We start from the raw sequence: 13,406 nt of genomic DNA, 5'->3' as shown, positions 1-13,406 counted from the left end.
CACTATCATTCTATGTAAGCTTACTTACAACAATGCCTATGTGAAAAGAATATAGTTATCTGTGCTTGGTGGAGTTGTGTGCTCTCCAAAAGTTAAGCAGATGGGAAGCCAAAAATATAAACTGGGACTGACAACACAAGAAATATTCTTTCACTGAGGGGGTTAAGTAGCTCTGAAAAGAGACTTTGGAGTCAAGCAGCCAGGACTCACTTGGAGCCGGTGTACTTGGTGACCACGTTGGTGCCCTGGGACAAGGCGTGCTTGGGCCAGCTTGCCGGGCAGCAGCAGGCGCAGGGCCCTCTGGATCTCGTGGGACGTGATGGTGGAGCTCTTGTTGTAGTGCGCCACGTGGGACGCCTCTCCCATGGTGCGCTAGAAGATGTCGTTGGCAAAGGAGTTCATGATGCCCATGGCCTTGGACGAGATGCCGGTGTCGGGGTGGACTTGCTTCAGCACCTTGTACATGTAGATGGAGTAGCTCTCCTTGTGGCTGCGCTTGCGCTTCTTGCCGTCTTTCTTCTGGGCTTTGGTGACAGCTTTCTTGGAGCTCTTCTTGGGAGCTGGTGCAGACTTTGCAGGTTCAGGCATGGCCAGACCCAAGACCGACACTGACCCCTGAGAATGCAAGCAGAACCGTAGTCTCAGGGTCTACCGGAAGCGACTGTGTACTTACAGAGGCCGTGCACATGACCTCTGTTCCTTTCTTTAGGCACCTGGGCTCACCAATTAGAAAGACATAATTTTTGCCCAAAGCCCCATTGGGTAGGGAGACCAACTATCCTTTTAGGATCCCTCCTCAGACAAGCAGGCCTAACAAAAGCTATTCCTGAAGCTAGGATATGGAGAGCCTCAAAAATTATATCCTTCCTATTCATATAAGTGAGGACCGAAGGTGTCACTCTTCCAACACTGAAAATCCCTTCCCTCCCTCAGGGTAGGGCCCTTCACTTCATTTTTGGGGCATAACATCTTTATAGGACAGGGGTAAGGTCCTAATACTAACAGGAGAATGCTTAGGACTCTAAGATTTTTGAGAATGTGTTGGTAAGGGAAACTAAATCTGATTTTTCTCAGTCCTCTTTGTGGTCAAGGAGGACAGGCAAGGGTGCAGGTTTTCAAGAATGTGTCGGTAAGGGCTACTAAATCCAACCTTCCTTGGTCCTCTTTGTGGTGTAAGAGGAAAACTGGGGTTTCTGCTGCTGCATCAGTGAGTGCAATTATTCTGATCAGCAGGGTCCAGAGATTGTTGCGGGTTCTTGGGCGAGCAGGGTTTCTGCTGCTGCATCAGTGAGCGCAACTATTCCAATCAGCAGGATCCAGGGACCATTTAGGTTATTGGGGGGTGGGGTGGGGGGAGGTGGACAAACCAAAACTGGGAACAGTTTTTTCTTTCAGATAGGAAGCACTCAGGCATCAACAGGCTCACCCTTGAAATGCAGCCTAAGTCCTTGGGACCAATTTGACCCACAAACCCTGAAAAAGAAGCAGCTCATTTTTTTCTGCACTATGGCCTGGCCCCAGTATTCTCTCTCTGATGGGGAAAAATGGCCACCTGAGGGAAGTATAAATTACAATACTATCCTGCAGTTTGACCTTTTCTGTAAGAGGGAAGGCAAATGGAGTGAAATACCTTATGTCCAAGCTTTCTTTTCATTGAAGGAGAATCCACAATTATGTAAAACTTGCAATTTGCATCCCACAAGAGGACCTCTTAGCTTACCCCCATATCCTAGCCTCCCTATAGCTCCCTTTCCTGTTAATGATAAGCCTCCTCTAATCTTCCCCACCCAGAAGGAAACAAGCAAAGAAATCTCCAAGGGACAACAAAAACCCCTTGGCTATTGGTTATGTCCCCTTCAAGCTGTAGGGGGAGGAGCATTTGGCCCAACCTACATGTCCCCTTCTCCCTCTCTGATTTAAAGCAGATCAAGGCAGACCTGGGAAAGTTTTCAGATGATCCTGATAGGTACATAGATGTCCTACAGGGTCTAGGGCAAACCTCCGATCTCACTTGGAGAGATGTCACACTATTGTTAGATCAAACCCTGGCCTTTAGTGAAAAGAATGCAGCTTGAGTTGCAGCCCGAGAGTTTGGAGATATCTGGTATCTTAGTCAAGTAAATGATAGAATGAGAGCCGAAGAAAGGGACAAATTCCCTACCAGTCAGCAAGCCATCCCCAGTATGGATCCCCACTGGGACCTCGACTCAGATCACGGGGACTGGAGTTGCAAATATCTGTTGACCTGTGTTCTAGAAGGACTAAGGAGAATTAGGAAAAAGCCCATGAATTATTCAATCATGTCCACCATAACTCAGGGAAAGGAAGAAAATCCTTCTGCCTTCCTTGAGTAGCTACAGGAGGGCTTAAGAAAATATACTCCCCTGTCACCCAACTCACTCGAGGGTCATTTGATCCTAAAAGTTAAGTCTATTACCCAATCAGCCACAGATATCAGGAGAAAGCTCCAAAAGTGAGCCCTGGGCCCTGAACAAAATTTGGAGGCATTATTAAACCTGGCAACCTCAGTGTTCTATAATAGGGACCAAGAGGAACAGGCTGAAAGGGAAAAGCGAGATCAGAGAAAGGCTACAGCCTTAGTCATGGCTCTCAGACAAACAAACCTTGGTGATTCAGAGAGGACAGAAAATGGAGCAGGCTAATCACCCGGTAGGGCTTGTTACCATTGTGGTTTGCAAGGACACCTTAAAAAAAGATTGTCCAACAAGAAACAAGCTGCCCCCCTCGCCCGTGTCCACTATGCCGAGGTAATCACTGGAAGGCGCACTGCCCCAGAGGACAAAGTTTCTCTGGGCTAGAAGTCCCCAACCAGATGATCCAACAACAGGACTAAGGGTGTCCGGGGCAAGAGCCAGCTCATGTCATCACCGTCACTGAGCCCCGGGTAAGTTTAACCATTGAGGTCCAGGAAATTGACTTCCTCCTGGACACTGGCGCGGCTTTCTCAGTGTTAATCTCCTGTCCCAGACAGCTGTCCTCAAGGTCCGTTACCATCTGAGGAATCCTGGGACAGCCTGTAACCAGGTATTTCTCCCACCTCCTTAGTTGTAATTGGGAGACTTTGCTCTTTTCACATGCCTTTCTTGTTATGCCTGAAAGTCCCATACCCTTATTAGGGAGGGATATGTTAGCCACAGCTGGAGCTATTATCTACATGAATATGGGGAAAAAGTTACTCATTTGCTGTCCCCTGCTTGAGAAGGGAATCAACCCTGAAGCCTGGGCATTGGAAGGAACAAGCTCAAGCTCCAGCCTTAAGCCTTCTCACGGGACAAAACTCTTTATACTTCACAGAGAGAGCAGGAATAGCTTTTGGGGTCCTTTCTCAGACTCGTGGGACAACCCCACAACCAGTGGCTTACCTAAGTAAGGATTTATAGTAGCAAAAGGCTGGCCTCACTGTTTACGGGTAGTTGTGGTGGTGGCCATCTTAGTGTCAGAGGCTATCAAAGTAATACAAGGAAAGGATCTCACTGTCTGGACTACTCATGACCTAAATGGAATACTAGGTGCCAAAAGAAGTTTATGTCTATCAGACAAACCACCTGCTTAGATACCAGGCGCTACTCCTTGAGGGACTGGTGCTTCAAATATGCACATGTGCAGCCCTCAACCCTGCCATTTTTCTCCCAGAGGATGATGAACCAGTCAAGCATGACTGCAACAAATTATAACCCAGACTTATGCCACCCAAGAGGATCTCTTAGAAGTCCCCTTAGCTAATCCTGACCTTAACCTATATACTGATAGAAGTTCACTTGTGGAGAATGGGATATGAAGGGCAGGTTATGCCATAGTTAGTGATGTAACAGTACTGGAAAGTAAGCCTCTTTCCCCAGGGACCAGCGCCCAGTTAGCAGAACTAGTAGCACTTACCCAAGCCTTAGAACTGGGAAAGGGAAAAAGAATAAATGTGTATACAGATAGCAAGTATGCTTATCTAATCCTACATGCCCATGCTGCAATATGGAAAGAAAGGGAGTTCCTAATCTCTGGGGGAACCCCCATTAAATACCACAAGGAAATCGTGGAGTTACTACATGCAGTGCAAAAACCCAAGGAGGTGGCAGTCTTACACTGCCAAATCCATCAAAAAGGGGAAGGAGAGGGAAGGACAGCAGCATAAGTGGCTGGCAGAGGCAGGGAAAGACCAGCAGAAAGAAAAGAGAGAAAGAGACAGAGAGAGAGAGAGAGGAAGAGACAGAGACAAAGAAGGAGTCAAAGAGAGAGAGAGAGAGAGAGAGAGAGAGATAGAAAAGGTAAAGAAAAAAAAGTATATCCTATTCCTTTGAAAGCCAGGGTAAATTTCTGTCTACAAAGCCAAGGCATATTCTTCTTATGTGGAAAACTTCAACCTATATCTACCTCTTAGATAGTTTGCAAGAAATAACGAAATTTATCCTTACTCTACAATCCCAAATAGGCTCTTTGGCAGCAATGACTCTCCAAAACCACTGAGGCCTAGACCTCCTTACTGCTGAGAAAGGAGGACTCATCATCTTCTTAGGGGAGAGTGTTGTTTTTACACTAACCAGTCAGGGATAGTAAGAGATGCCACCCTGTGTTTACAGGAAAAGGCTTCTGAAATCAAACAGCATCTTTCAAACTCTTATACCAACCTCTGGAGTTGGGTGACATGACTTCTCCCTTTTCTAGGTCCCGTGACAGCCATCTTGCTATTACTTGCCTTTGGGCCTTGTATTTTTAAGCTCCTTGTCAAATTTGTTTCCTCTAGGATTGAGGCCATCAAGCTACAGATGGTCTTACAAATGGAACCCCAAATGAGCTCAACTAATGACTTTTACTGAGGACCCCTGGATTGACCTACTGGCCCTTTGGCTGGCCTAGACAGTTCCCCTCTGGAAGATACTACCACTGCAGGGCCCTTTCTTCACCCCTATCCAGCAGGAAGTTGCTACAGCAGTCATTGCCCAATTCCCAACAGCAGTTGGGGTGTCCTGTTTAGAGGGGTGATTGAGAGTTGAAGCCAGCTGGACTTCCTGGGTCAAGTGGGGACTTGGAGAACTTTTCAGTCTAGCTAAAGGATTGTAAACGCACCAATCAGCACTCTGTAAAAACGCACCAATCAGTACTCTGTGTCTAGCTAAAGGATTGTAAACACACCAATCAGCACTCTGTAAAGTGGACCAATCAGCAGGACATGGGTAGGGACAAATAATAAAAGGTGGCCACCCCAGCCAGCAGCAGAAACCTGCTTGGGTCCCCTTCCATGCTGTGGAAGATTTGTTCTTTCACTCTTCACAATAAATCTTACTGCTGCTCACTCTTTGGGTCCACACCACATTTAAGAGCTGTAACACTCACTACAAAGGTCTGTGGCTTCATTTTTGAAGTCAGCAAGACCATGAATCCACCAGGAGAAAGAAACTCTGGACACATCTGAAGGAACAAACTCCGGACACACCATCTTCAAGAGCTGTAGCACTCATTGCAAAGGCCTGCAGCTTCATTCTTGAAGTCAGCCAGACCAAGAAGGAACCAACTCCAGACACAGTATTTTGCTTAATTATTATCCTTATAACAGGGATAATAGTTACCAACAAAGAGGAAGCATGAAAGTTTTACTATCATTGAGTCTGCAAGGACTTTTTATTGGATTTAGTGATTACATCACACCCTTTAGCACTTACAGTATCAGTCATTGCCCATTTGTAAAACAAGACTAATTGCTGCGTCTGTTCCAAATGGTTTCCTCAGTTCAATAACACTAAGGAACATGCACTATAGTAGCAATGTTCTCCAAACTATTATTTTTAAATTCTACTGACATGGCTGCATCATCTGGGGATATTCCTAACCTAGGTTCCTTTTTAGAAAGTGCACTATCTCAGACATGCTGAACAAAGAGATCTATCATTTCCATACTCTCATATGGAAATTTAACTGAAAAGAGAAGATTGGGGAGGACTTTTGCTGTATCCCAGAGGTTTTGATAGGTTGTGTCACTATTATCATTCAGTTCAAAGAACTTTTAAATTTCTATCGCAATTTCATTGTTGACTCAATGATCATTCAGGAACAGATTATTTAATTTCCATATATTTGCATGGTTTTGATGGTTTATTTTGGAGTTGTTTTCATTTTATTCCACTGTGGTCTGAGAGAGTACTTGATATAATTTTGATTTTCTTAAATTTATTGACACTTGTTTTGTGGACTATCATACGGTCTGTCTTGGAGAATGTTCCATGTGCTGATGAATGGAATGTATATTCTACAGTTATTGGGTAGATATTGGGTAAAATGTCCTGTAAATGTCTATTAATGATATTTGTTCTGAGATATAGTTTAAGTCCATTGTTTCTTTCTTTCTTGTCTTTTCTTTTTTTCTTTTTTTTTTTTTTTGAGACAAGGTCTCATTGTGTCACCCAGACTGGCGTGCAATGTCACAATCTTGGCTCACTGCAGCCTCTGCCTACTGGGTTCAAGCAATTCTCCTCCCTCAGCCTCCCAAATAGCTGGGATGCCAGGCATGTGCCACCACACCCAACTCATTTTTGTAGTTTTAGTAGAGGCAGGGTTTTACCATGTTGGCCAGGCTGGTCTTGAACTCCCGACCTCAAGTGATCCACCCACCTCGGCCTCCCAAAGTGGTGGGATTACAGGCATGGGCCACTGTGCCTGGCCTGTGTCTTTGTCGACTTTCTGTCTTCATGACCTGTCTAGTGCTGCGAGTGGAGTATTTAAGCTCCTCACTATTATTGTGTTGCTGTATATCTCATTTCTCAGGTCTAGTAGTAATTGTTTTATAATTTTGGAAGCTCCAGTGTTAGGTGCATGTATATTTAAGATTGTGATATTTTCCTGTTGGACTAGTACTTTTATCATTATATTAATATCCCTCTTTGTCTTTGTTAACGGTTGTTGCTTTAAAGTCTGTTTTGTCTGATATAAGAATAACTACTTCTGCTTGCTTTTGGTTTTCATTTGCATGGAATATCTTTTCCACCCCTTTGCCTTAAGTTTGTGTGAGTCCTTATGCTTTAGGTGAGTCCCTTGAAGACATCAGGTACTTGAGTGAACTGTTATTCATTCTGCCATTCTGTATCTTTTAAATGGAGCATTTAGGCCACTTACATTGAACATTAGCATTGAGATGTGAGGTACTATTCTATTAATTGTGCTAGTTGCTGCCTGAATACCTTTTTTTCCCATTGTGTTATTGTTTTATAGGCCCTGTGAGATTTATGCTTTAAGGAAGTTCTATTTTTGTGTATTTCAAGGTTTTGTTTCAAGATTTAGAACTTTTAGCAATTCTTGTAGTGCTGGTTTTGTACTGGTGAATTCTCTCAGCATTTGTTTGTCTGAAGAAAATTTTATCTTTCCTTCATTTATGAAGCTTAGTTTTACTGGATACAAAGTTCTTGGATGATAGTTGTTTTGTTTAAGGAGGCTAAAGGTAGGACCCCAATTCATTCTAGGTTGTAGGGCTTCTGCTGAGAAATCTGCTGTTAATCTGATAGGTTTTCCTTTATAGGTTACTTGATGATTTTACCTCACAGATTTCTTTGCTTGATTTTAGATAACCTGATGACTATGTGCCTAGATGATAATCTTTTTGTGATGAATTCCCTGAGTGTTCTTTGAGCTTCTTGTATTTGGATGTCTAGATCTCTGGTAAGGTCAGCGAAGTTTTCCTCGATTATTCCTTCACATAAGTTTTCCAAACTTTTAGATTTCTCTTCTTCCTCAGGAGCACCAATTACTGTTAGAATTGGTTGTTTAACATAATCCTAAACTTCTTGGAGGCTTTGTTTCATTTTTTTGATGCTTTTCTCTTTGTCTTTGTCTGATTGGGTTAATTTGAAAGCCTTGTCTTTGAATTCAGAAATTCTTTCGTCTACTTGTTTGATTCAGTTGTTGAAACTTTGCAATATATTTTGCATATCTATAAGTGTGTCTTTCATTTCCAGAAGTTGCAATTGTTTTTTATTTATGATATCTACTTCCCTGGAGATTTTTTCATCTATATCCTGTATTTTTGTTTAATTTAATTAAGTCATTTTTCACTTTTCTTTGGTGCCTCCTTGATTAGCTTAATAATTGACCTTCTGAATTCTTTTTCTGGCAATTCAGAGATTTCATTTTGGTTTGGACCCATTGCTGGTGAGCTAGTGTGATCTTTTTATGGTGTTGTAGAACCTTGTTTTGTCATATTACCAGAATTCCTTTTCTGCTTCCTTCTGATTTGGGTAGACTATGTCAGAGGGAAGATCTGGAACTCAAGGGCTGCAGTTCAGATTTTTTCATCCCATGGGGTACTCCCTTGATGTGGTGTTCTTCTCCTTACCCTAAGGGTGGGGCTTCCTGAGAGCCAAACTACAGTGATTGCTTTTGCTCTTCTGGGTCTAGCCATGCAGCAAAGCTACTGGGCTCCAAGCTGGTACTGGGGGGTGCCTGCAAAGAGTCCTGTGATGTGATCCATCTTCAGGTCTCTCAGCCATGGATACCATCACCTGCTCCAGAGGAGGTAGCAGGGGAGTGAAGTGGACTCTGTGAGAGTCCTTGCTTGTAGTTTTGTTTAGTGTGCTGGTTTTCTCAAATGCTGGTTATGCTAGCAGTGAAGTTGTCATGTGGACAGACTCAGGACCTCTGGTTAGCCAGGATATTACAGGCAGTAGAATTAGCTGTTGTTTTTTCCTTCCTTGGAGCAGGATTGTTTGTTATGAGTTACTGTAACAGCTTGAGTGTGTTGGTCCAGCAAGGAGGTGGCACTTTCAAGAGAGCATCAGCTATGGTAATATAGGCAATACAAGCTTGCCCTAAGGTCGTGTGAATAAATATTCAGGTTTCTCAGGGGATGAGCAGGGCCAGAGAGCTCTCATGAGTTTATGCCTTTTGCCTTTGGCTACCAGGGGAGGTACAGAAAGACGACCAGGTGGGGGCAGCCTTAGGTGTGTCTGGGCTCAGAGTCTTCTTGGGGAGGGCTTACTGTAGTCACTGTGGGGGATGGGGAAGTGGTTCTCAGGCCAATGGAGTTATGTTCCAAGGGGGATTACTGTTACCTCTGCTGCTTCTTACAGGTCACCAGGGAAGTGGGGGAAAGCTGGCAGTGACAGGCCTCAACCAGTTCCCAGGCAGCCAGCAAGGCCAATCTCACTCCAGCCCGCTGTGCTTCCACAACAGCCAACAGAGCCAAATTTACATCCAGGCCTCCACGAAGGGCTGAGATCTTGCCTGAGGCAAGCCTCGTCCTCCCTGAGAGGCTGAGAAAGTAAGTAGGGTTTTCAGGCTTTGCCCCTCCCTGCCTGCCAAGGCTTTTGTGCTCGTATCTGAATTTCCTGTTCACTCCCTCAGATTCTGCCCAGGAAAATTTGCACTTGATCAAAATTACTACAGAGTTCAGCTGGAGGTCTCCTTCTCCCTGTGGCCCTTCCCCGATCCACTGACTCTTGTCCCCAAGGACCCGTCTGAGATAAAATCAGAAATGGCTTCCCTGGGGACAAGCAGTGCCTATAGGGCTCTTCTCGCTGTTTCTTCTACTTTTACATTTTTCTCTGCTCGACAGTGGGGTTATTAATCATCATGAGAGTTAGCAAGTGCTCCTGGGAAAGTGGGAACAAACTGGGGTGTGGAGGGGCTTCTTAATGGGTATTTCTTAAGTGCAATGATCTATGAATTTTTTTTCTTCACTTAAACAGCTCCTATACCCTGAAATTAGGAGAGTTAAACACATAGACTGTGCCATATTAAAATGTTAGTTTCATTATGTTTTTGTGCCAGGTCTTCTTTTTTTAAAAAAATTAGAAAAGTGTTTATGGAATTGCAATAGATAGCACATGAAGTACCTGTATAGAATGTATATTTTTATTTCACATGTAGTTTATTTTGAACACTGTAATTCATAAAGCAAAATCTGTATGTAGTGCTTGTCAGGCCTCTGAGCCCAAGCCAAGCCATGTCATCCCCTGTGACTTGCATGTATACCCCTAGATGGCCTGAAGTAACTGAAGAATCACAAAAGAAATGCAAATGCCCTGCCTAGCCTTAACTGATGACATTCCACCACAAAAGAAGTGAAAATGGCCGGTCCTTGCCTTAAGCGATGATATTATCTTGTGAAATTCCTATTCCTGGCTCATCCTGGCTCAAAAAGCTCCCCCCACCAAGCACCTAGTAACCCCCACTCCTGCCCATCAGACAACAACCCCCCTTTGACTGTAATTTTCCTTTGCCTACCCAAATCCTATAAAATGGCCCCACCCTTATTTCCCTTCGCTAACTCTCTTTTCGGACTCAGCCCTCCTGCACCCAGGTGAAATAAACAGCCATGTTGCTCACACAAAGCCGGTTTGGTGGTCTCTTCACACGGACGCGCATGACAGTGCTAAGTTTCTCAAGGATTTGATCATGAATACTTTGGCTGCCTTAGGTGTGGTGTTATGCCCAGACCGTTTGTTCCCCAAAGAAGACCACCAGAGTCCAGAGTCAAAACCAAGCGGCAAGGATCTTTACTGCAAGTTCGAACTTGGTCCCTCCATTCCACAACATACAAGAGGGCCCCGAACAATGCAAGTGCTTGCTTTTTATAGCCTGATGTAAACAGGATATGTAAAGTTACAGGGAACAAGGTAATTCTCTGGGTTACAGCATTACAATTGGTTAACATTATACATTTAGCATTCCTTATCGGAGATCTCCCAGGTGATGTTTTTCTGAAGTTTGAAAGAAATATGGAGGAATGTGTTTGTGCTGGGCTCAGGAAGTTGGGAGATATATGGGGGATGTGCCTCATTCCTTTCATTCTCCCCTTCTTTTCAAGTAACTCTAGAGCCAATCTTGGGTCTTATAAGTCTGACTCTGTTTCAGCGTTTACAGGTTGGTATTGGGCTCTGAGGACCATGAGCTGAACAGTGTCAAACCTTTCTCTGACAAACCGCAAAATTCTGTTAACAACACAAGGTCCTACGGTTAGCAGAAATAGTAGACTTAGCAGGAGTCCAAGGAAGGGGGCTAACAGAGAAAACATAGAGGAATTCCACCATTGGTCTGCAGCTGAAGCAAACTGCCGTGTTTTTACTTCAGTGCTTAACTTGCGTAACTGTTGGACCCGGTCTTCTGCAAGCCCTGATTCATTTATGTAGAAACAACAGTCTTCTTTCAGAAACATACATGTACCACCTTTTTCCGCAGTGAGTAGGTCTAGGGCCCTCTGGTTCTGCAAGGTTACCTGGGCTAGGGACGTGAGCTGTCGCTGAAGGGAGGCAAGGGACTCAGCTGACTCCTCCATAGCAACGGCAAATTGTTGGTACAACTTGTTGCTTTCTATGAGGGTGTGACCTAGGGCTCCCCCCGCCATCCTGGCCGCAATGAGGGATGCGGTGAGGGAGATTCCTGCAATGAGGGGGAGAAATATGGCTCGTGCAGGTCTCGGTCTAGGGACTGGGTGAATAGCAGTACTAGTCCAGTTACTGGTGTACCCTAGGAACTTGCCAGCAGTTAGTAGAGTCAACCGGGGAACTAATGTGACAGGAGGACACAGTAGGTTGGTAACAGAGGGACTAGATAGGTCCTTAGATAATGTCCCATTACACCAGAAGAATATGCCTGGCGGTGCCCTTAGGGTGATATTAGGGGGCACTGCAGTGATGCTGCAGAGGCTGGAATTGGTTCCTGAGAAACAGTAGGGAAGCTTTTCCTGACTGGGGTTTAGGTATAGGGGCATGTTTAGGATAGGGGCATATGAGAGGTTTCGGAGGTTGTTCATTTGGGCAGAGGTAGAGGATCCCCATGGCAGAGGGACAGTGGTTAGCGGTGGACGCCCTAGGGTGGCACACAGAAAGCAGCCAGACAGGCTGTGAAGTCCTGTAAGGTTAGCAAGCTCTAGTCCTTCTTGTAATAATTTTAACCAGGAGAAAGGACATAAGTCTTGTGTTAGTCTGTTTTCCTGTCGTTGGATATTCCCGTGGACCAGGGGAAGTACTTACACTAGGCCTCGCCACAGATAGAGGTGACTGCTAGGCCATGTGGAGGAGGGGGAGTAGTATACAGCCTCATGTTGAGGCGTGGTCCAGCGGGAGTTCCAGGGGTCTCTAACTATCCATGTATATGAAAAGTCTCCATCCCGTCTGGGATGGAAGGGCCACTTAGGGTCCAACTGTTCTTCCTCTCCCCAGTAACGGGACCTATGGATGTTACAATAGTTATAAGGACAGCCGGCATTTTGGTGCCACCAATAGTGTTTACAATTGTATTCAGTCTGATCAAACTGAAAACTTATTATTGGTGTCACTGGTTTGGCTATTTGAAAGCCAGTAAAATTTAGTAAGATTGGGCTATTGCACCCTGAGGAGGGGCAATCAGCACTGGCCAATAATTTCCCGGGCTTATGAGGTTGTCCAGGGTGGGTTTGGTTTTCATAAAGCCAGAATCTCCAGACAAAGGGATTGGATGCTGGTCTGGTGTTTTCCCCAGCGGCCACTAGGGCGGCTAACGTTAGGGCTAGACTACCTAACTGCATGTTTGCAGTGAGCTATGTTGCCGGCACAGGGTGAGTTTTAAGGGGTTGTTCTTAGCTCTGTCCACAGTCCACGTGGCCGGTGCTTCAGCCGCTGCCGTGATTGGTCCCAGAAGGTTGGAGGTTGGGTCCACTGGTTTGACGTGGGTGTAGTGGATCCATGACGCGATGCCTTCTACCTTTAGGGTGGTGGGTGTGGTCAGGAGTACCTGGAGTGGTTCCTTCCACCTGGGTTCTAGAGTCTCTTGTCGGTGTCGCTTAACCAGGACCCAGTCTCCCGGCTGGTATGGATGGGGTGTCAGTGGGGGGCCGGTCTCATATAGTTCCTTCAGCTTGGGCCAGATTTCTTGATGAATTTTCTGCAAGGCTTGTAGGGAAAATAAGAATTCAGAGACATTTTCTGTTCCAGACTCAAGCAGATCATCTTTTAAGCTGGGAACCAGGGGTGGAGGTCTGCCATACATGATTTCGTAAGGGGTAAGGCCCAGTCTGTAAGGGGTATTACGGGCCAGGAACAGTAGGGGAGAAGGACCACCCAATTAGCACCAGTCTCCATAGTCAATTTAGTTAAGGTCTCTTTTAAGGTCCGATTCATCCTTTCTACCTGTCCTGAACTCTGGGGCCTGTAAGCGCAATGTAGTTTCCAATTTGCCCCAAGGATGGAAGCCAAATCCTGACTTACCTTAGCGACGAAGGTGGGCCCATTATCTGACCCTATCTGGACGGGGAAGCCATACCTGGGAAGGATATCTTCCAGAATTTTCTTTGCTACGACCTAAGCAGTTTCTCTTTTGGTTGGGAATGCTTCAGTCCACCCTGAAAAAGTGTCTACAAAGACAAGTAAGTACCGATACCCGTACTTTCCTGGCTTTATTTCAGTAAAATCTACTTCCCAGTAGATACTGGG

At 45.1% G+C, this 13,406-nt stretch overlaps 1 pseudogene; it reads right to left on the bottom strand.

The window, feature by feature from the left end:
* Positions 1–206: 206 nt before the first annotated feature.
* LOC126960737 (histone H2B type 2-E-like) lies at positions 207–603 on the bottom strand (annotated as a pseudogene).
* Between the last annotated feature and the right edge of the window lie 12,803 nt (positions 604–13,406).

This window comes from Macaca thibetana, chromosome 8 (assembly GCF_024542745.1).
Source record: "Macaca thibetana thibetana isolate TM-01 chromosome 8, ASM2454274v1, whole genome shotgun sequence".
Lineage (NCBI taxonomy): Eukaryota > Metazoa > Chordata > Mammalia > Primates > Cercopithecidae > Macaca > Macaca thibetana.
This window is presented reverse-complemented; position numbering and strand designations above follow the sequence as displayed.